General features: G+C 36.0%; 1 long non-coding RNA gene across 1 annotated transcript in view; it reads right to left on the bottom strand.

Moving 5' to 3' along the window:
* Positions 1–17,086: 17,086 nt before the first annotated feature.
* Positions 17,087–25,332, bottom strand: part of LOC144370334 (uncharacterized) — a 53,593-nt gene continuing 45,347 nt past the window's right edge. The window contains exons 2-3 of the long non-coding RNA XR_013430317.1: positions 20,684–20,762; positions 17,087–17,228 (exon numbers count right to left, since the gene is read on the bottom strand). This is a non-coding gene — a long non-coding RNA (uncharacterized LOC144370334). The remainder of the gene's footprint in view (positions 17,229–20,683; positions 20,763–25,332) is intronic.

The raw sequence follows: 25,332 nt of genomic DNA, 5'->3' as shown, positions 1-25,332 counted from the left end.
TGATCTACAGTGTATGTGCTGGGAACAAAGAGATGTGACTAAAACCACCTGGAAGTCTGGTCCCATCCAGTTGGAAGACATCGTCCTAAGCTGGAAGACATTCCCTAGACAAAAAAGTAAAAAATCAGGAAATATATCACTAATGTTCTTTCATTTCACACCCACTTGAAGATGGAAAATCCTGGGAACAACATCTAAATTAAAATAAGTTAATTCTAATTGGTTAAGTGGTTAATTCATGTAAAAAATAAAAAAGCCTAACAGAGAGCATAAAACCTGAATGATTGTCTAAATATGAAGGTCCAGAACAAGACTCAGGATGAGGACAAATGCATGGATATTTTTCAAAACCTGGACAAAATCTACCCATTTAGTAGTCATAATAGATTGTTAACAGTGGATGGAGACTAATACCACAAACGGGTCAATAAAAGAGGAAGGAGTAAAAGAGAAGAAGTTGATATAAATGAACTAAATATTAAGGGTTATATAGGAAGTCAATACATTTGCCTTTATATTTGACATTATGCACCTACATATTTATATGGATTTAGATAAGCAAACATATAAGCATACTCATATTTGACATAGCTTTAAACTTGTCATATTCTTATATTTTAAAAATAACTATTATTAGAATTATATAGGCTTCAAATGAAAAGGTAACATAAAAAAGAAAGATGAAATAACAAAAGGGAGAAAACTTAAAGAACAAGAAAGAAAGAATAAAAAATCAAGAATGACTTATTATTTCCAAATTATGAACTCCTACTTCATATTAGGTACTGTGTAAAAATCTGAATAATGCATAATAATATAACAGTTATAATATGTTCCTATTCAGCAGTCCAACAGTTTCTCTCTCTCTCTCTCTCTCTCTCCTACACACACACACACACACACACACACACACACACACACACACATACACACACACTCATACACTACCCACCCCAACCTCGGGAAGAAGAAGGAGGAGGAGGAGGAGGAGGAGGAGGAGATGGAGAAGGAGGAGAAGAAGAAGAAATAATCAGAATCTCTAAGAGTGAGACTCAGTAATTAATATTTTTTTTAATTTTTCACCATCTCCAAGGTAACTCTACTATACAATCAAGTTTATAACCATTGATGAATTCAAAATAAATTTTAAAATAATTCATGGCACCCCAATACTTCAAAATTCAATTTCAAGTTATAGAATGTACACAGTGACTTAAATATTTCAACCACATTGCATGGTTGGGTTGTGTATAATGTAATTATGAAATCTTAAGTGTAGTATTTCTGAAGTTAAATATTCTGCCTCAACCTTTAGAGAAAGCTCAGTAGACAGTGTTATAATTCGCCGAAAATGTCATTGTAATCCTTGACAATATAAAGATAATCTAATAAAAATTAGGGATCAGCAAAGGAGAAATGATAGCAGGGATATAAATGTAAGTGCACCATATTCTTCATTTTACACAATAGAAATCAGAAGATACCATATAGATTTGATATGAACAAAATAAACACATTTTATTATTTGTTTTGTGATATTTCACTTTTGAAAAAAACTATATATAACATGTATAAAATATGTAGAAAGCATCCCAAAGTTCATTTTCTGCATAGAAAAACAAAAATGAAAATATGACCATAACATGGCACTCACCTGCCAGATTCTAAATAAAATATTACCTGTTCCACTGACTCTTCCTATGTGCTCCGCACTGATCACCTCTCTCAATTTTAACAATGTGGATATTACTTTGAATTTTATATTTAACATTTACTCTCTTTAAAGTTTTATTGCATTTTGAATGTTTCTTCAATTTCTTCTTTAGGTTTATCAGCTCTAGCCTTTATAAAATAAGAAACAGCACCATGATTTACACAGTATTCCTTAACATTTTTCTATTTGTTTAAATACTACATGATATTGCCACATAGTGCTAGTTCAATGAATTTCATATCTCTATAATAACAAATTACATTAATATAGCAAAATTTATTTTTTTAAATTTTCCTATTGATAGATACTGGTTTTCTTGCTATGTTTTGCTAGCACATATAATTCTACTATAAACATCCTTGTTCAGGTTTTTGGGGTATTTATGTAAGAATTTCTGTATTGAGGGAATGTGATTGCTAGACTTAAAATATTTTTTTTTGCCCAAATACATATACTAGGTACATATACTAGGTAGTACCAATTGGTATTTTCCAAAGTGGTGTCCTAATTTACATTTCTATCCACTTTACATAAAAAGTCCTATTCTCTATGTCCTCTATAAATAATTGATTTGATTAGATGTGACAGTGCTATGTGTGTGTATGTTTACTTATTACCCATACAGTAGGAGATAAAGTCAAATGTCACCATATTCTTAATTTTGCCTACATGAATGTTTCTGAGATTGGGCAATTATCCATGAATTCATCAACAAATTGTTTTCCCTTTTGCTATCAATAGCTTGTTAATAGATTCTGTCCATATTTTTACCAAATTTTTTCCTTGGTTAGTGGTTCTCTCCTTTTTTGTAGGATATGTCATATGTACCATGTATGTAACATCTATGTCACATGTGTAACACATGTATTGACCTTTTTTGTTGATCACATTTGCTGCAAATGTCTTTTTCTGGTTTGTGACTTTTTTAAAAAAAATTAAATTACCAGCATTGAATTTTGCAATATTTCTTCCATGATTTCTATGTTGAAGGTCTGATTCAGGACATTTATCTCTATCCTAAGTGCAAGTAAATGATCTCTGATACCTTCTTTTTAAAAGAATAATTTTTCTGCTTCCCATTTAGCTATATAATTACCATGGAATTTACTTGTGTGTCTAATGTGAGGTAGATATCTATTTTTATATTGTCTATAATCCATTTTCTATTTATTTAATGTCCTATCTTTTCCCATATTTTAGTTAATTAATGACTCTATATACTTAGAACCGATAATTTATAAACAAAAGAAAGATACTGCTTATAGCCCTAGGGGCTGAGAAGGGCAAGATCAAGGTGCTGGCATTGGTATCTCAAGAGAGAGACTTCTCTTTCCCTTGATCTACTCAACTCCTACAGAAATCTACTCTTACTAATTTAACTCTTGTAATTAGCCCTGAAATCATAAAGCAAGTCCCCTCACCTTCTTCTTTGAATGTGTCTTCATCATTCAACCTTTTCTTTTGATTAGATTTTAAGACTCAGTCTTTATTTTTCTTAAAATTACACTAAATTAATAGATTCTGATCCAAACACAATATCTTTATAGCAATGAAATTTTCAAATGAAGCATTTAAATTGTTCAATGTTTTTTATGAAATTTTATTTTATGATTTTTATAATTGTTTGTAATTTTGTAATTTTCTAAATAATGGCAATTTATCTCTCTTCTGAGATTTATTTCTAGCACTCATCTTAGTCTGCTTGAGCTGCCATAATGAAATACCAGGCACTGACTAGTTTAAGCAGTAGAAATTTATTGTCTCACAGTTCTGGAAATGGGGAAATCCAAAATCAAGGTGCTGGTAGATGGCCACCTTCCTGCAGTTTTCCTTACATGGTAGAGAGTTAACTCTCTGGTGTCACTTCTTGTAAGGACACTAATCCAATAGGATCAGGGTTCATATGAATAAACTCATCTAATCTTAATTACCCCTGTATATGTCCTACAGAAGTAGGAGAAGTATACACAGATATTTTCTATCTTAAAATACAATCAGGTGGGGTTAGGTTTTTAACATGAGAATTTTGGAGGGATACAATTCAATTTATAATCGTGCTTCAATTTTTGTTGCTATTGGAAATGGTAATTTAAATGGTACATACTAAAATAATTTTCCTGAATTTTTTGATTGCATAAAATAATTGAATTGGACGACTTTTTAGTTTCAAGATATAAAAGACTTGGCAGTCTAAACACAACCAGAGAGGGGGGACGCCAGGCTCAGGCCACCTCATGTACCAACCACATGACCCAGACACTTCACTTTTAAGCATTTATGCAAGAGAAATAAAGGCATAAGTCCATAAAATATCTTCATACAAATGTTTATAAAACATTTGTTTTATTATTTTAGTTTTACTGGGGATTAAGCCCAGACGCACTTTAACACTGAGCTACATCCTCAACCCCCTTTTATATTTTATTTTGAGGCAAGGTCTTATTAAGTTGCCGAGACTGGCCTCAAACTTGCAATCCTCATGCTTCAGCCACTGGAGCAGTTGAGATTACAACAAGCATATGCCACCATGTCCAGCTTGAGAAGTTTTATTTTTAATAGCCCAAGTTTGAAGCAAAGCAAATATCCCTCAATGGGTAAATGATTATAAAAATTATGGCATATACATACACAAGATATTAACAATGAGAAAGGATGAATTACCAATGTATGTAACAATATGAATGAATCTAAAAATAATTAAACTGATAAAATCAGACAGATAAAAGTGTACTTTAAATATGTATACCTTTTTCTATGTCGGTCCAATAAAGCACCCATGTTTCATGGTATTTTATATATCTAGGACAGAATAAAGTTAGGTAAGGACCAAACTGAGCTCCCTAAACACAGTGGACTGATCACATATTAGTTTCTCTTTATCCTGCAATTACTACTATGTTGAAGTAAAACAAATTGTAGTCATACAAAAGCAAGGAATAGAAAATAGACTAAGAATGCGAGATTTCAACCAATAAGACACTGAATGCTGACAGAAACACAGTAACTGATACAGCGGGCCAGAGGAAGCACCCACCTAGGACATGTATGGAGGTGTATATGTCAGAAGGAAGAGTTTATATGCTTGGAAGAACTTCAGGAAGATTTAGATGATAAATATCAGGCAAGATGGTATTTCACTTTTAGAAGGCTTAATGTGTATTAACCCTGTCACTCCAATTACAGCTCAACATCTGAAGAACCCAGCACAAGGACACAGAGATCTCAGGCAGATAGCTTTCCATTTCCTCGTACTTGTACATGAGAGATATCTATTGAGGAAATCCTAGAAGCCCAAAGAGACGGAGATAAATGGGAAGGAAAGTCTCACATAAAAATGATGAATCTGGGAAAAAGAAGAGATAATTTTAAAAGCCTTCGTTTAGTGCTTTCAGATAGTTTTGAAAAGTTAGTTCATTCTTAAAATCAGGAAGTTATAAAAATATCAAAGTACAAGAGAACTCTCTTGACATATTCAATATGACTTCCAAAGAAAAGTAAGTTGAAGTTTTAGAAGATAATATTGATGAAACCGTTTATCTTATAAAAAACAAAAACATCAACCAAAAGGAAAAATAAAAAACAGATAATTTTCTTAATGAAGAAAGGAGAAAAAATACTAGGAAAATTATCAAAGAAGAAATAGCTGAATTTTTTCCTGAGCCCCGTATTGCTTCAAAAACTGCTTCAAATGAATAATTCCTATCACTAAAAATGTTTTTATGGTTATTTCATAACAAAATGTCCTGGAGTGAAAAAAAAAAGAGTCTCATTAAAATAACAATGATCAGTTATCAAACTGATGCCATACCCCCACCAGACACAGTTTTTAGAAAGAAAGGCAACAATATCTTCAGGGTTCTTTAGGAAAATGATGTTCAAGAAGAACCCTAACACTCCACCTAATAACCATCAAGAGCCATGGGAGAATAAAACGTATCAGATACACAAGAACCTAGATTTCTCTCAAGCCCTCCTCCCTTATGAAGTGGTTAAATGTGTTTAATAAAACCATCGAATAATCTTGGGATGAATGGATTAATAAAATGTGGTATAAAAACATAATGGACTATTTTTCAGCTATAAGGAAAAATGAAATTTTATCATTTGTAGCAAAATGGATGGAATCACCTGAGGTGAAATAAGCCAGGCACAGAAATACAAGAGCTGCATGTTCTCTCTCCTGTGTGGAAGCTTTAGAAAGTCCACCTGGATGTAGAAGAGTGATCACTAGAAGCTGGTAAGGCTGAGGAAGAATGGGTACAGGAAGAATGGGTACTGGAAGACTGGATTTGGTCAGTACACTTGGTATGAAGGGTTGAAACAGCACACTGAACCCTGTTATGAATAATCAATAAGTGTTAATCAAAAACTTAAAAAATTAAAAGCCATGAAATAAAGGAAATCAAGCAACTAACCTAGGAATGTCAAAGTGAAAACTGTTCAGAAACTATTAAGAACAGCATCTGTGTCCGGGGCAGGGTTGTTGAAGGCTCTGGGACAGAGGTCTGTGGATAAAGGGAATTCAGTAATAGGTGGACAGGATGCAGGACAAAGAGAGGAAAAAATGAGAATGTGATAAAGGCAAAGATTCCAAATGTAGTACTAGTACAATTCTTGGCTACCTGAAAAATAGCATTTCTCAGGTTCTAAAATGTAAATACTCTTTCATGCATTTTTCAGCAATTTTTGAAACTTGCCAAGTGTATTTTAAAAATTCTAGGATCCAACCATAGACAAGTCACATACCCCAAATTCCTTAATTATGGTTATATAATGTAAAGTTCAATCTTAGTCATGTTAAAATGAAAGTTCAGGTGACAGAAGTTGGGAGGTAGACTGGGGGAGAAGAACCAAACAGAAGGTTTAGAGTACTGACATGTTTATTTAATGGAATTACACATCATCCAATACTGATAGAAATATGTCCAAGTCACCCTCAGCAATCTCTTAGTTTTTCTCAGATTGAAAAAATAACCCAGGGGGCATCCTGCGATATGGAAAGATGGATAGAAAACCACCATTAGTAAATATCATTATGATTTGGAAGATACTCTTCAGGTCAGTTGCAAAGAGTAAACATCTCATGCCACCATATCTAAGTTTACTTACTATGCTTTCAAACACATGGCTATGTATTTTTAAAAATTCTAATGTCACTAGTTATTTTGTATTTATAAAGGTTTTTTTGTCATCCTCCAAATTAAAACCAAATAAGTTCGTAAGCTGAAATTTTTATCCAAATAAAAACTACATATAGTTCAGTGACACTCATAATTGTATTCTCTGCAAAGAAATATGTTCTGAGCTTATCTATCTTATCCAAGTCAGTGTTGTAGCCTGCTGCTGATCTGTATTAGATAATATGAATGTTGAAAGTCCTTCACAAATAGATTCCTGATAGTGTTTCCAAAGATAACTGAGAGCTTTTATATCATATATTTTGAATGCTAACACAGCAGAAACTGAAGTTTCTATTATACTTTTCTAATGTTTGTATTAGTGAATTATAGTCATACACAATATCAGGGTTCATTTTGACGTATTCTCAAAATAATGCAATTAAAATAGTCTTCATCAGAAATCTGTTTTAAGAAAGAGAACAGAACTGTGCAGAGGTTCTAGAACCACACATTGTGCTAGGATAGGGATTTCAGAACATCACTGAGGGGCAGAGGCTGAGTCCTCAATATCCCCCTGCTGGACCTTCAGAGTGATCTAGACTTGAAATGCTTCATTACTTGGAAAGGTAGAGGATACCAGATGACTCTGACCTCATTAATCAATTAACAGCTTGCAAGTAAAAAACTAAATAAATAAAATGTTTCTAAAATATATAAAGTGTTTGTATGTATATATAAATATTATAAAATGTATATAGAGAGAGTATTTGTGTGTGTATATGTATATATATAAAATAAGCCTTGGGAATCATGGTGTTTCTGAAATTATCAGAATTCAAAAAAAGATAATTTGACATCAAAATGTTGCTAAACATAGCCTTAAAAGCAAGTGATGGTAAGTAGGACACCATCACAGATTCCCCAACTTCACAGTTACTATTTGTGTTTGAAGATAACTGTATCAAAGTGCTTGAGAGGCAAAGTCAAACAAAGACCATTAATATTAAGACACTTAGGCTTACCATACAGACGTTAAAAAGATTTTGGTTCAGTCCAATGTTCTTGTCTACTTGATGTTATTTAATCAGCCATTCCTTTCTGAAAGCAAGATTTTTTTTTTAAAGCAAGATTTTTAACACGACATTTTTCATGTTACCTGTTTACTGGCTAGAACCAGAAATATGCAGGATCTACTGACCGTGTCCAGCTCAGTGACGCTGAGCCACAGGCATTCTTACATTTGACCCATGCGCTGGAATTTAGAACTATTTCCAGCAGTTTTTCAGGAGTAAATTATAATTGTCAAAAAATAATGATAATAGTTGATGGTCACACATAGGACGTGTGGGAATGTGGTAAAGAAGGAAGGCACACCAGTTACTGAGATTAGTTACAACATTTATGGGTACCAAGAAAAGGAGTGATGATGTTCTTGAATCCCTAAATCCTACCATAAAACATAGTTCAAGCACCTCTACACTGTGCTGCCCCCTTTCTTGAAATAGATTTTTGATGAAGACTATCTTGTTGATGGTAAATAAATCACTTTGATTAAAATATGAAGATAAGAACAGGGATCATTTTGCTCATGCAAAATATTGAAAAATCTTCTTTCTTATACTTTTGACAAATCTCAAACATAATTTCATGACAGCTAAACAATGAGCGCCTGCTTGCTGCTCACAGACACTGTGTGTAGAAAGATAATAAGTAGGTAGTGCCTACCTGGCTGCCTCAGGCCAGGCATCCTCTTCTTCTATGCCATGTTGGACCCCACATAACCACTGAACGTGTCATGCTGTGCTGTGATTTTCCTTATGAAAACCACAATCTCTCCCTCCTCCTTTTCCCTCTACACTGGACTTCCTCATGGACAGAGACTCTGTCTTATTCACCTCCATGTTCTTAAGACCTAACACACCCAGTAGTTTTGTGCTGCACGAATATCCTGTACTTCCACTGCATGATTTTTCTGTTGAATGAAGATATGTGATCACAATCTTGCAGTGGAGATAGAGGACTGTGGCCCTATGGAAACTGTATTAGAACATCATGTGTTGACTTTGCTCTAAGGAAAGTGAAACTAATTACAACCTACTCTTTATCATTTCCCCAGCCCACAGATCTCTGCAAGCAGCTTTCAGAAAGGTATTCCTTTATTTCCCAGACATGTTGCCAAAATAGTTGGAGATATTCAGCATAGTAACTTACTACTGAATTTGAAAATACATAGCAAAAGCTATGGGGGAAAAAAAGAGAGAATAGTAAAATGAAAGGGGGAAAAATCAACTCTAAGAAAGCAATAGGTCAACACATTTGTTAATTTGAAAGTTCTGACACAAAACTCTTTGGTTTAGACAACTATGCTCATGAGTATGCATGTTATAATATAATGCATTTGTATACTGAAAAGAAAAGTTGCTACTCCTGTTGGTAAGACTCGATTTTATAACCCTGATTAGCTTCTCTTTTTTTCATCAGTGTAAGACTAAGACTATCAGAATAGAGTTGGATGGTGCCTATCTACTATTTCATATGTCATTGCTCTTTAAATCTCAAGTAAAAACATCCATAAAGATTTCCCCAGAAAGCAACAACCTGCTAGCATAATCATTTAGCTATTTTCTTCTCCTTAAATATCTGTCATAAAGACTGTAATCAAATGGAGATAACATATATTAAGGCAATATGGGAAGTTCAAAATGCACGAAATGGTATTTTTATCATAATTTGCATGTACACTTATCTCTCTGATTACATGATTTTGGCAATAGTATGGACTTTGAATATGGGCCATTGAGAGCAGAAACAATGTTTAATCTAATACTGCTATGTGTTTGGCTAGGATTCCATATTAGTATTATTATCATCATTATTATTATTTATTAGTGGATCAACCTACTTTATTATACTAGAAATGTACACCAGAACAATTCCATGTTTCATCTTTGAATACGAAAATAAGCATTAAACTGTAGTTTTCTTTCCCGGTTTTCTGAAAACAAAATTGAGAATTCATTTAGCCATAAAAATGTTCCCTCTTGTTCCCTCAAGAAAGATGCTCTGAATATTTGGCCCAGTTGAATCTTTACATTTACCACTTCCTCACTACTTTATATAAAGATGACCTTGGATATCAGAAAGCAATAAAGTTATAAGAAACTAGTAGAGTCCTATACAAATAACTGAGGAGCCAAGTAAAATGGCTGTTGGCCAAAAACAGATGAATTTCAGCACCAAGAAACATAGTAAGTGAAAACAATTGATACAAATTCAATATATTTATGCCCATGGGATCACAACAATGCTGAACACAGTATATCCACCATACTGGTCATCTTTGGGAGATATGAAAGAACTTCTTCATCATTTTGAAAGTGACTTACAAGAGGAAAGTGAGTATTTATCTTGATTTTCTTATTAATCCATATCTCGTAGAGATCCAATAGCTGAGGAAGGGATGTTTCTTTATAGGTGAGTATTCCAGCTAAGAAATAGAAATTAACAACAAAATGAGAATCTGTCCATCATACAATGGCTAGCAGACAGATGCATATTTGTGATGATCATCAAGGATTGTTGTTATTACCAGAAGAAAAGTAACCCAGCACCACACACCTCTTGGTAGCAGGGCACAGCAGAGACCCACCTTTAAAGTAGTTTTTCAAAAGTAAACAAATACACAGGAATTTGAATTCCATTGCATCTCTAGGTCCAACTAATAAAATATAGGACATTCTGAGGACAGAGAAGCATACAAAATAATTTTAATTGATGTTGTATGGATATATTCAGAATATTCAAGAATATCCAGACTATGAGAAACTATAAGACTATACTATTTTCTTCAAAAACAACATTAGAAAAGAGCCTCAATAAGTAAGAGACGTATGAATTAGGATATATTTGTATCCTAATTCAGATGAACAAAATGTAGAGAAAAAAGAGATAGACATAGAAATAGAGATAGGAAAAAGGAAAGAGAAAAGAAAGAAAAGGGAGAAACCCATATAAAAGACAATTCTGAAAATTTGAACACTACCTGACTATCCAACAATACTCAGGAACTCTTGTGAATGCTTTATAGCCATAAAAAATAGCTTCTTTTAAAACAGACCTTATCTTTAAAAATATGCAATGAACTATTTAGATAAAGATGATATCTGATATTGATTCAAAAATGATACAGGCTAAATAGGCGGTGGTATATACTATACAAGTTTGGCCAAGTATTGTTAATTGTTGAATTCAAGTTAATTTAAAAAGTAGATGATTAAATTCATTATGCAATTCTCCTTGCTTGTATGCATTCAAAATCTTCCAAAGCAAAATATGTTTTTAAAAAACTCTCCTGGTACAACTCTGCAGTCAAATGTATGAGAAACTAATCTGATGATTCTTACAGCCTCATATAGATTGTGACACTGAAGTAAATATCCTATTTTGGACACATTGATGAAAACCAGATGAAATCAACATCTTCTCCCCAAATGGCCACAAGAATCCAGCTGGTCAAGACGTCTGCTGCTGAGTGACTCCTCCATCATCCGGGAAGATTCAGAAGTATTCATATTTTGATCTGAAAATATCTTTAATATGATAAAATCTGGAAATTGCAGAAATCTACATAATATCATTTAAATCTGTGCAACTGTAAGTCAAAATAATGGATTTGGGATATAACACATGACATTTTAGTAGGTAGGAAGCCCCCATCAAAGCCCATCACCTAATGTAGATAGTAAGAAAGAAAGGAAATAATTCTGTAAATCCAAAGTCATACACCAGGACAAGTTAGAGGTTGGTCCTCATCTGTTTTCCATCAGAACACACCTACTATATCATGACCATTAAACATAGCTAACCACACTGGAAAGGTTATAGAATTGAAGTAGATGGTTAGAAAGCTTAATATTTGTACTTCAGGAAATTTTAACCTAATATAAAATTAAGACTTGGGAGAGCAAGGGAACGAGCAGTATGTGAGATCCTGGAGTTGGGGACATGCTGGCCTGATAGGTCCACTCAGAGACCGCAGATTCCACCACCTAAAATGAGTAACTTCTCCCTTCTGAACCCAATGGGAAAAGATTACAGGGAGACCAAACAAGAAATCACAAAAAAATAACTTTCAATTGTGGAGTTGCTTTAAAAAATCAGAGATTGTCCCTCATGGAGGTATGCACACACACACTGGACAACCTTCTTGCTGGTATGTCATACAGGGGTTGTTTTTCAGTTCTTGACAACCCCCAAGAGTCTGAAATCAGATCTGTACTTTATCATAACCATTTTGCTTGTTTGTCTTTTCTTTCCTTTATTCTAAATGGCAGGTACTTTCAGGGATTATTACCAAACTATTTGTGTCCAAATCACAGCTTCCATTCTTTATAATTAGCCACCTTTTCCTCCCCCTGCCTGACGTGTTCACTGTTGTCATGATATGTGGCTTGAAGTGTAGCATTTGATCACAGAGGGGCGGTTGTTACCTAGTTTGAGCTCAGCAAGAAGCAGACGGGTGACTAGCAAAGAGAAAGCTTCTATATATACACACCTAGGCATAAAGGATGGGGAAGGGGGAAATCAAGATAAAGAACATGGCAAGTAAATTGTAGCCATTAGGTTAAAAGTTTTTGAGTGGAAATAAAAGGCTTACATAGCAGGATGTCTAAATGGAAACTCCACTCTGTAGATTTAGGCTTCTAATTTACAGAACATCAGGAATTTAGAGGCAGTGTTGCACTCTATGTCTGCTGTAGTCTCCTACCTTATTCCCTCGTCAGTCCCTGACCCAAAGGGGTAACTACTGCCAGCACTTGTAAAACAAAGAAATACAATTAATAATATTGACATTATTCTGAGATGATTGAGTTCTTGCCCTAGTAAGTTCTTTGAATTTTGTTTTTGAAATATGTAGCATCCCTATTACATATTCCTTCTCCTTTTTTGTTCCCAACACATTAACTGGGCAATTTGTTGAAATGACAAATATAAAGAACTTTCCTCCCAAGCAGGATGAATTCTGCTTTTCTATTACCCTAGACATTTTGCTAGATTTTATAAATGCGTGACATGACTAAGTCTAATAAAACCTAATGTACACTAATGACAAAATATTAGACTTCTAGTTATAGGTGCTATTCTGGAGATGCATTTAATCATGTCATGCCACACTAAAGATGACCCAAAATGACTAGTCCAAAGAATGATTGGGTTTCATAAATGTTGCTAATGATTTCATAACAGAAATCATTTTATATACACACATCAGAATCCAAGCTCTGGTTTCATGCTTTCTTAGGTGACATTTGTGACATCTCTGTTTCCCCATTAATGAAATGAAATATTTGTAATTAGATCATAATTCTAGTTTTAATAGTCTGAGTCTTGAGAAATTAGAACAAATGAGGAGTACATTTTTGGTTAAAAATCATTCCATATAAATACAACATGTGGAAAGATATTAAGAGAAACAAAATACCCTTTTTGAGGGAAAATGAATAGGGAATAGTTCATGCTTTCCAAAATGTTTATATATGGCTGTGCAATGGATATATAATTGGAAGTATTGACGTTTCAATATTTAAAAAGCAATACTTATTTCTGAGCACTGTTTTGTCTAAAGATGTGAGACATCAAGGATCCACCTTGCATGTGCTGTTTGTTTAGGATAAGGTTCCAAGTAGAGCACTGTATCATCAGTATTAATGATGATGATATTGGCAGTGTTGTAAACAGAGAATAAGAAGCACAGACAAGAATGAAGAAGACGTGTAGGTAGGGTATCATGGTACTTTATGTTGTAGTATAATCATTTAAGAGCCAATCCACGTTGTTTTGCTACATTAAAAACAATAACCAATAGACTTGGCTTGCAGGATATCTCTCTAAATCCCAAATACCACTGGGGTCCACCATGGGGTATGATTTGGGCATGGTTCCATTTATTTCAAATACTTAGTTGGAGTTTTGACATTTTCCATGTCCCCATCTGAGGTGCAGGATCTGACTCCTCTTTTCACTATGCATACTTCCCTATTATTTTAGCAAAAAGAAAAGATAGTTGATTCTTTTGCCAAAATAGGGAGTCATGAAAGAAGTCCTATAGGTTTTGATGAGTAGGCTGAACCCTGGAAGATGAGAATGGGCTCCTCCCTACATGAGAAAGCATGGAGAAGGGGCAAAGCTAGGAGAGAGCTTTCCAAAGAGAAAAATAATGGTCAGATTATGAAGAGTTCATATCAATTGCTAAAGAATATCAACCTCAACACTTGGACAATGATCCAAAAAAGGAATATTCCAAGTCATAATGGCCTACAATTCACATTTTACTATGTCAGGTGGTACAGAAAGAGGATTGAGAGGTAAAGAAATAAAAAAACAAAACTAACAGAAAACAAAATGCAAAAGATTTAAAAATCAGCCTGAGTATCAACTTAATACTCTTCTCATTGTATATATGTCTACACTGAAAAACCATGTTAATTGAATAATATCTGATAAATATTTTCTTATATTTTGTCTGAATTCAAAGATATAATCTGATTGATACCATCATTTCATTCTGGGATTGATTTCCTTTAAACATGAATTTCCACATTGCATTAACAAAACTCATGGAGCAAAGATTTCCTGCTCTGTTCCTTTAAATCTCAAGAGTGCATGGTCCCTTTCAAAATCTGAATGACAACTTTTTTTTCAGAAATAAGAAAAACTCAATCAAAAATTCATATGGAATCTCAAGGATTCTGAATAGCTAAAATAATGTTGAGGGGGGGGAAACAGATAAAGTGAGAAGACTCATGCTTCCTGATTTCAAAATTTACTACAAAGCTATAGTAATCAAAGCAATGTGGAGCTAGTATAACGACAAATATATAAACCAATGAACTAGAATAAAGAGCCTAGAAATCACACATGTAATCAAATGATTTCCGACAAAATTTCCAGGCCCATTAGACTTCTAAATAATAGTCCTTTCAAACCACACTGCTGTGAAAACTTGATATCCATGTGCAAAAGAAAAGAGCCGTATCCTTATATCATACCATATACCAAAATTAACTCAAAATGAAGCGAAGACCTCAGACTATAAATTTCTTAGAAGAAATTATATCAAGATGGATTCTACTGTCAGGTATAACTAAAAGAACCAATAAATTTTAAAAATTATATACTATTGGATTTAACAGTAATTTTTTGGATAGACAACAAATAGATAGGCAAAAAAAGAGAACACAGACACACTAGGCTAAACAATGTTTAAGTTTGGTACAGGAAAAATCAATATCAACATGGATAAACATTCAAAAAATATAAGGAACTCCTATAAATTAAAAACAAAAAAGCCCAATTAGAAAATAGGCAGAAAACCCAAATAGACATTTCTCCAAAGAAGATATACAAATGGCTAATAAGCACATTAAAATGTTCAACATCAATGATGTTGAAATGCAAATCAAAACTATAACATGGTATGTGTCAAAAAATGAAAAATAAGCAGAATGAATCTTCATAACTTCCTTATGTGCTTATATGAATACAACACAGTGAACCTCAACAACATGCACATCCACAAGACTGGAATCCTAATTAGAATAAAATCTACTCCTTTTTTTGTATAAATATATCAAAATAGACTCTACTTTCATGTATAATTAAAAAGAAACAATTTTTTAAAAAAAATGGAAAATAATTGTTAGTGAAGTGAGAATCTGAAGAACTGTGAACCATTTTAGAGTGTTGTTGACATAGCTACTAAGTAAAATAGTATAGTAGTTCCTCAAATAATTAAAAACAGAATTAACATGTGATTAAACAATTCCATTTCTGGGTATGTACCCAAGAGAAGTGAAAGTAATATATCTGGGTATGTACCCATGAGAGGTGAAGATATATTTGTAACCCCATGCTCATAATAATATTAATCATAGTAGTTAAAATATGGAAGCAACACAAATATCTAGAACAAATGAATGGATAAGAAAATGCAGCATGTATATGCATAAAGTAGCATATTATTAAACCTAAATTGTAAAGGAAGCAATGAGGTGAAGTTCATTAATTGGTAAAAACAATGTATTTTGGGGTTCTCCAAGAGAAAATATTAACAAGGTAAAAGAAGAATTAGTGGATATAAACAAGAAAGCCATTAACAAGAGGTAGATGGTATGAAACATAAAATAGACAATTGTGATCACTAAAATGAACAGATCACATTTGCATATTAGATAGAAAAACAGCACCATATGTTTTGGTTGGGATAGCTGAGAATCCCTACATGAACTTGGACACATTCCTTTACCTCGTTGTTTGCTTCTGTGCAAAAGAACAAGCATAATTATATCTTCTATAACACGGTCATTGTGTCACCCCAGTTAGAACACCAGTAAAAGGCATTGAGACCACAGATGAAAAGCTCTATAGTGGCACAAGTGATAACATCAGGAAAAGGATATGTGATACCCCAGCTGCAGCCACTAAACAAACCCAGTTTCCAGTGCTGAGCTGAGGTCAATGGATGAAGCTGGTACACAAAGAAGTACTTTGGCAGCAGCAGAAGCTGCATGAATCAAAGTTGTGAAACAAAATGACCATCAGCTGCATTCAAGCACCATTGTGGAAGAGAATCAATATTTGACAAACATTTTGTAAAAGAACACAAATTAGAAAGGCAAACATTTAAAAATATTTCATAGGAGCCAGACAAATAGCAGGAAGTAAATGTGCAAGGAAACGGTCCTGCATGTCTCTGAAGACATTCCTTGGCAAATGTGCTGGGCCATAAGAATAGTCACACTCCATAAGGGAGAACTAACCTTGCTGCAGAATGCTTTGATGTTTGTGATAGATTCTCAGTCATCTAAGTTAATGAATTCGCTACCTTAGAGAAAAGCACACCATCTTCAATAGGCAGTCTGGGCAAATTTGCACAGTTGCCTGACACTTATTCAATACAAAGGTTTCATAAGTGATTCTCATCTGTACAAAGTAACTACAAATAGGAATTCAACGATTCTAGGACACACTGATTGACAGCAAGAATAAATATGATTGTTTATGCATTGAATAATAAATATAATTTTTATCTTTATATTCCTGTAGATTATTCAGATGCTGAGTGAATCCTCATTTCATGAAACACTTTTTTTTTATGGAAGATGGTGAGCAAACTATAAAGGGCCAACGAGTAAATATTTTAGGCTTTTTGTTAGTCAGCTTTGCATTGCTATGTCCACAATACAGGACAAGATCAACTTAGAAGAGGAAATGTTTATTTTGGCTTATAGTTTCAGAGGTTCAGTCCATAGTTGTCTGACTCCATTCCTCTGCGCCCTGGGTGAAGCAGAAAGATGAAGGCTGAGGAAACATCCTGGATCATGGTGGCCTGGAAGCTGAGAGACAGGAAAAGGGTCACAGTGAAGATGAAACCCTCCAGGGCACACCGCCAGTGACTCACCTCCCCGCCAGCCACACTCCACCTGTCCATATTACCACCCAGTTATTCAATTAGATCACAGCTCTCATAATCCAGTCATTTTATCTGTGACTATTCCTGCATGAAAGCAGAAACTTTGGAGAGATACCTCCTATCCTAACCATATCAGGATTTCAGACCACACGATCTTTGTCTCATCCATTCTCATCCAATGGATATGAAACTCCATAGTTGCTGCATGAAAGACTATGTTAAACAATATGTTAAAGAGGGGTTCCTGTGCATCCCAATGAAACATCACTCACATTGCAGATGGCAGTTTCCATTTAGTTCACTGTAGTTTGACAACCCCAGTCCTATAGCATGAGCCTGACTGTGTTTCCCAAAGCCTTCAACATAACTATACTGACACTCAAAAGCTTTGCCTTCTCTTTTGTAGTTTGCCTCACCTCCTCCAAATTAATAATTCACTCATCTGATATATCCCCTGTTTAAACTCTTCAAACCTAAAATGGATATGAATTTCCAATTTTCTTATTTTTTCATTGTCTTTCCTATACTTTTCTCCACCCTCAAAATATAACTCCAACAAACAAAGGCCTTCTTTGTGATCCTCGGCACCTCAGGAAAATACCTGGCACTTACAGAGAATCAATAAATGATTTTAGTTCAATAATTATATACGAGGACATTGAGAGAGCATTTATGTTTGTCTTGGGCTATTAAAGCTTTGAACAATAGACAATTGATCCCATATTATAAAGACAAAATGGAAGACACATCTTCACAGAAATTACTACAATGTATATTACCCCAAGTGTTCCCCTGGGTATCACTAGGGTCTTTTTAATGATGCTCAAAATCAAACTTTCCTTTCTACCAAGTTGAATATCTTTCCCAATTCACTTAGTAGTCTCCTTATTGCCCCTAAAATTTTGAGTCATTTTTTAATGCACATCTCCCTCCTCTGTATAATCAGTCACCATCTTTCAGTTCACAGCCTTCCATATGTTTCCTGCTTTCTTCCATCCTATTCACCATCTAAATTGCTATAGTTTGGATCTGGAATTTCTCCCAAAGGCCCATGTGTCAAAGACTTGGTCCCCAGCTTGGCTACTATTAGGAGTGGTGGAACTTTCAGCAGGTGGGGCTTGGTGGGAGGTCTTATGTCATTGAAGATATGCCCTTGAAGGGGATATTGGGTAGCTATCCCTACCTATTGCTGTCATTGAATTCCTGGCAGTGAGTTCAGCAGCTTTGCCTCACTACATGCTCCCTGCCATGATATACTGAATGCCACAGATGCAAAATAACAGGGCCAATCCATCATAGACTTAAACCTCTGAAACCATGAGTCAAAATAAACCTTTTCTTATAAGTTGATTTACCTCCAGTATTTGATATGATGATAAAAAGCTCACTAACACACTAATTCAAGTTACCTAGACAACTGCCATGAACCGTACCAGTTTCCCTTGCCAACCATCACCCACTTGAAAAGATGATATACGTTGCTACTGAGTAATCACCTCACATGATGGAATACTACTCAAGTCTGCGCCAACACTCTATTTCCTAGGCTAAACCCTAGCTTCACACTGAAAACACTCTAGATCTAATAAATGGTATATTTCCTACCTGATCATCTGTCACTACTTTATGTAAATCTGCCTTAGTTACCAATTCACCTTTCCTTCCCACATTCTAACTTGGCCATCTTATCACTCTTGAGGAGGAAAAAGAAGCATGGCCGTGCAACGGAGAGACAATATTCCAGACTCACCCCAGTCATCATCTAGACTGGGATTCCCATGAGAGGGGTCATGTGAGATTAGGCATTCCCAAGGATCCCTAGACTTGAGAATCACAGGGGAAAGGGGGGGAAAAAGCTATATTCCAAAACTAATTCATCAAGCTAGTTTCTAAGCTTGCTGTGAGTCTTAGTAGCTCCAAGGTAGAACCAATAAGTCCGTAGTTTAATAAGATTACTAACTGATAATATTGATCAGACAGGTATGGGAACCTTGGTCCTCTGCCCAAAGGTAGCTGGGTTGGGAGCCCACAAGTTAGTGATGAGAGAACCCATAGTTATTATTGACCCCCAGTTATCGTTAAGAAATGGACAATGTCATTCTCTTTTCCTCAGTCCATATACCGCATCTCCCCAAAACCACACAGGCCCCCAACTGACCTACTTTCCAGGCTTTCTTTCAAAAACAGGTTACTTGTCTTTTGCTCTACAAGGCACAAGCACCTAATCTAAAGGATTTCAGTCCGTTATCATGGAACAAAGTCCTATTCTGAATAAGTTATCATTCCCTATCCCACCTTCTGAAGATAAAAATATGACATCCTCCAGCTCACTTTACTCCCACAAACAGTACCTTCTGCCCATAACTTCTAAACCTGAAGAGGAAAAATTTTAGACTCCATGGCAAATTAGAAGGGGAAGGGGGTTAAAGGATCTAATAAGAACCAGTGTTCCCCCAGCACTGGGAATTGTTCTTGGTTAACAAAATCAGCCAAGACAGTCACATGCAGCTTGAGCAACATTACCTGTAAAGGGCAACTCCAGAGGTAACAAGTGGCTTTACGTTATAACCACAGATTGGTGACTCAGAAAATAGCAGGCTGAGTTCCACAGGACTTCCCTGTCCTCTTCTGCAGTCAAGTAGGACAGAAAGCTCAGAAACAACTCAACCAAAAGCCTCTCTCTGCTTTGCTCTCCAGAGAGAGATTCGCATTTCATCTTGGCTACATTTTATTAGCACTGTCATGATATTATGGAAATTGCCATAGCACTTGGCGATTTTAAAAAAATCAATTAGTCAAGTTTGCTGAGGCTGTGAACCAGGTGAGACTAATTAAGCCCTAAGAGAGCCAGACCGGTCTAACCATCCTTGGTGAACTCAGGCCAAGAGTCATTCATCTGTTTCACTAGCAAAACATAAGGCCAAGTTTTACTCCCTGGGGAGTACAAGAAGCCCAGAAAAATGTGGCCAGGACTTTTCTACTTGACAAAGACCTGATATATTTTTCATTCCTGACCAGTTAGAATCTATTCAAATTATATCATTGAAAACATTAAAATAAATGCAACAATTAAAGTGACTGAAGTAAGCAATATTTTCTCATAGAAAAAGATGTCCAAAGTTAGGTAGTTCTAGAAATGTCTCAGTGACTCAGCCATGTGAGGGCCCATAAATGAGGAGATCTGAAATTATCTTGCTTTCCCCTGGGGTTCACAAGATGACTGCAGTGGTCCCAAGCACCATACCTTCCTACAGCAGTATTTGAAGGAGAAATAAATATGGTAAAAAGAAGCGTGCTGCATGCGCCTTCTAAAGAAGAGAAATCATTCCCAGAAGCCCCAAATTTTCTGTCTCTCATGAGAATTAGTCATATTCTTACCTGAACAAATCACTGCAAAGAATTGGACTCTCATGATTCACTTAAACACATTCCATTCCTTTGGTTTGCCATCTTGTTGCTAAAACAAGAAATAAATGACTATTAGGCCAGCAATATCTATGTAATTAGAAAAGCAATATCCTCTTTGATGTGGGTAGGAAAGGAATAGGGGATGCTAACTGCACAGTTTGGTTATTATCAACAGTTGTGTTGTCATCAACATGTCAGATTTTATGGTGCTTACAGTAAATATGTGATGTGTCCCTACAATTTTGAGGTGAAGCTGCTAATAAACATTTCTAGGTACTGCAGCGTCAGGAATCCAGACAGTAGTATGCCAAACACTGCATTTAGAAGGAGTCACTAATGAAACTTCCTTTCAAGTCACTCTCAAGAAATGTACCCCAGAGAATGGAGAGTGTCGGGGTTTCAAGAGGATGAAAAGCTGTTTCATTGAAGACATCAGCAAGAGGCCACAAGATACCAATGAGGCACGCTAGCTTCCCCCAAGAGAGGAGTGCCGAAGAGCCTGGTTAGTTTTAGAATCAGGAGACTGACGTCAAGCTGGAGAAAGCCGAAGAGTGAATCCCAGACTTTGCATAAAAATAACTGGAGATGGGAAATGACTTCCATATCCCATACCCTACTATCACATTGTGGCTGAGAGTTCTGACCTAGAGAGAAAGGGAAGGAGTAAAGTGTCCCATTAAAAGGTAAGTGGACAGGCATGTGGAGTCATACTGTCACATTCATGAAGTCCAACTTCAAAAGGCCATGTTGTTGGCTGAGTCTAAACAGTCATATGGGCCAACAGCTGGGCTGAGACTCATCAGCTGTTCTTCCCTAAACAACTCTGAAGTTAACACATCTTCTCTTCCTGATACTGCACCTTAGCAGGCAGCCATGAGGAGGAAGTACCAAGAAAGAGAAAAAACAGGGGAAGACTCATAAGAGGTCTTCCTGTCTCCAATCGGGGATTCGTTTGGGAGTAGAATCCAAAGCAGGAAAAAGATCTCAAAGAGCAGCAGACCCCAAAGCATTCACTGCCAGCCAGACTCCTGGAAGCCACCTGGTGTCCCTGGTCCACTGTGCCTACTCTCTACATCTGGAGGCTGTGGCCTTTACCTCCGCCTTCAAAACACTTGGCAGCTTTTTCAGGCTCTGCGATCAGGTTTGAAATAATGGAAGCAAGAATGGCAATCTTCTCATGGAACTCATCCAAACTCCCCAGAATTTAAGAAAGAGCCTCAAGTAGGAAAGAGTCAAATGATGAAAAGATTTTCGACTTCTCTTAAGAAGGCACGTGTTGTATTCCTTTAGGGAGGTTGATGAGGCCCTGAAGCGGGGTATAACTTACAAAGATTCAAGGTATACATTCCCTGTAATCAACAACTGCCTTAAGTTGGTGAATAATTTGATTAAATGGAGTTTTAAATCAAAGACATAAGAGTTTAATTAGGAACTGTTCTTGTCCCGCTGAAGTTAACAGGCAGCTGTGTTGATTTCTTCCCCCTGCAGGATTTTGACAAACTCTCAGGGAAGAGAGACTTAGAAATAAGTATTGAGCTAAAAATGTGTGTGAAAACACAGTTACCAATGCAACAGACTGCCAGGTATTCTCTACAATAGCCTTAAGGTCTGATGAGGTGGAGGAGTCCCATAGAAGAGAGTTTGGGTCCCTGGAGGCAGATCAAATTTCCCCACTCAAGCAGAATTGGGAAACTGACTTATTTTGCTTGCTTTATTTTTAATATTTCACTTATCCTCTTAGGCACAATTTTCTTGCTTCCAAATATGTGATTCCTGAACTACTGATGATTTCCAAAGATCAATGTGTCTGAGACGCATTTTTAAAAATGCATTTAAAAAACAGACTGTTCCCCTTCCTAACCCTACCTTGGCTTCTCTAGGTCTGAGCTGGTTTTATCTTCTTTTTCTTTATTTTGATTTCCTTCTTTTTTTCTCACCCAGAGGAAAAAACACTCAGCAAGCACTCAACCACTGAGCTACACCCCCGGCCCCAGCATCTCCATTTTAGGTATGTGCCCCAGGTAGCTTAATGCATAACCCCAATGTCTCTGTTCCTTCAATTCTCTATCCTTCACCATCATTATTTCCCATATTTTATGTACTTCAATCTATTATCTGCTTTCCAAACTCCCCCTTTTGGGACTATCTTACACACTCTGAATCTTTTAGCAAAAGGAATGTGGAGGCATGCTAATATACAAAGTAGAAGCCAAGATCTGTATTGCTACAGCAGTCTGTAAAAGGATATTGATATATTAGTCAAGAATGATCAAATATAAATCACTACAGATCCTAAGAAAGCCACCTAATTCTGGGGACTCTTCAAATTCTCTCTAGGAAGTTCTTGATCGTTCCAAGAGCTTAAAACAAAGATGGCTACGCAAGAATAAACCTTTGATCACAAAACTGGAAGGGATCTTAGATAATTTATCCGTCAGCAAAGCAAGGTCCAGAGAGATGAAGTATCGCCATACATCACTGAACCGTAAGGCTCTGTTCTGTGAAACGCGTTGTTAAGCAATTTTGTCATTGTGTGAGCATCATAGAATGTGCTTACACAAACCCAGATGGTGTAGGTTAATCACTCAATGTGGCCTCTCAATGCAATCAAAAGACACAGTAAACAGGAGATGGGCAAGGCTGCTGCCAGTAAAACATGCTGTACTATTTTATAGTAAGTATTTTTGAAAGTAGAGAGAGTATACTCTAAAACAATGATGGAAAGTATAGAACAGTAAATACATAAACCAGCAAGAGTCATTTATTGTCATTATCAGTATTAAGTATTACACATAATTGTTTGTACTGTACTTTATACAACTGTCAGAGTGCATTGGGTTTACTCACATCAGCACAGACATGTGAGTAATGCTTGTGCTGCAACATGCAATGTTATGACAGCTACAGTGTCACTAAGTGATAGGAATTATTCAGCTTCATTATGATCTTATAGGATCAGCATCACATGTGCAGTCCATTGGTGACTGAATTGTTGTTACGCAACACATGACTATCATAAACTCATGGCAAATTCATGAGTCAGTGACTAGTTAGTGATTTTTCTTAGGATTCAGTCTAAGTGGCTGATCTCTTTCTGTTGGAAACACACCAATTCCAACCACCACAGGTCTGAAGAGATTCACACTGGCTCTGTGGAGAAAGGCAACGAGTTGGAAGAGCATTACAACTATCAAATCCATTTGCTATGGTTTTGCCTAAAGAATCTAGAGTTCTAACAAACAGAAAATATTGAGGTCCAGAGATGGAATGGCAATACTCAAAATAGCTCCATGTGTTCAGCATCAGAATTATATAGAAAGTTCCCAACCAGTTTCAAATGCTCTGCTGGTCTAGAGTGGCTTTCTTGTCAATTATATTTATGTTCATTCTAGATGAGCATTCGTGAGACGAGTCAGTCTAATATTTTAAAAATTTTCGGGAGACATTTCTCTAAATAAAAATTAAACTAAGAATGAAGAGAGAATGAGGGAAAAAAAAAAACAGTAGTATTCAAAGCATATGCCGGAGCTGTGAAATCACACATTGATGTGCTCTGCTGGTTCTTCAAGTAACACTTCTGGAAGCAGCTTGCCCAGCTCCACCCCCTCCTCCAGAAGACCAGTATTTTTGTAAAATTATGTACACTACTTTTGGATACCAGTCCAAATGTAAGCAGCAAATCCAAGCTGACTTTTTGTTGCATATCTATGGGGTGTGTGGTGGAGAGAGGCACTGGCAAACTTTGAGAGTCTTTTTGAAATTAAGAAACCTTTTAAGAAAGAGGGATGGGGATATAGTTCAGCAGTAGCATAGAGTACTTGCCTAGCATGCATGAGGCCCATGATTTGATCCACAATACTGCCAAAGGGGGGAAAAGAAAAAAGAAAAAAGGGAAAGGAGACAGAAGGAGGTGGGATAAGAAAGTAAACCATACTATTTAAATTAAAATAATAATAAAAATCACATGCATATTAATGTTTTACCTATATCTCTATTAGTTTCATTCCTCTGAAGAACCCTGACTGATAGAATGCTAAATTTTATTGTAAGCTGCCTGGGATATTTTTATTGATGAATCTTCAATGTCCCCCAAGGGCCCATATGTTAAAAGCTAGGTCCCCAGGATGACACCTTTGGGGGTTGTGGAACCTTTAAGAGGTGGAGATGGGACCCAGTGAGAGGTCTTTAGGTCATTGGAATTGTACATCCTGAAAGGATAGTGGGACTCCAGCCCCTTCCTCTTCCTTTGATTCCTTATGAGGTAAGCAGTTTGGCTGTGCTTTACACTCTCACTGTGCTGTGCTGCCTCACCACAGAGCCTGTGGTTGTTTGGATATGAGGTATCCCCAGAAAACAATGCAGGAATGTTTCCGAGGTGAAATGTTTGGATCACGAGCACTGTGACCTAGTGAGTGGATTAATCCAGTTAGTGGATTGATGATTTGAATGGATTAATGGGCAGTAACTGTAGGCAGGTAGGACCTGGCTGGAGGAAATAGGTCACTGGGATCATACCCTGGGGGATTATATTTCCCCTGGCTCCTAGCACTAAATCTCCCTCTACTTCTTGGTTACTTTGTCCTGAGCTGCTTTCCTCTGCCACACCCTTCAACCGTGAT

Source organism: Ictidomys tridecemlineatus, chromosome 2 (assembly GCF_052094955.1).
Source record: "Ictidomys tridecemlineatus isolate mIctTri1 chromosome 2, mIctTri1.hap1, whole genome shotgun sequence".
In the NCBI taxonomy this organism is placed as follows: domain Eukaryota; kingdom Metazoa; phylum Chordata; class Mammalia; order Rodentia; family Sciuridae; genus Ictidomys; species Ictidomys tridecemlineatus.
This window is presented reverse-complemented; position numbering and strand designations above follow the sequence as displayed.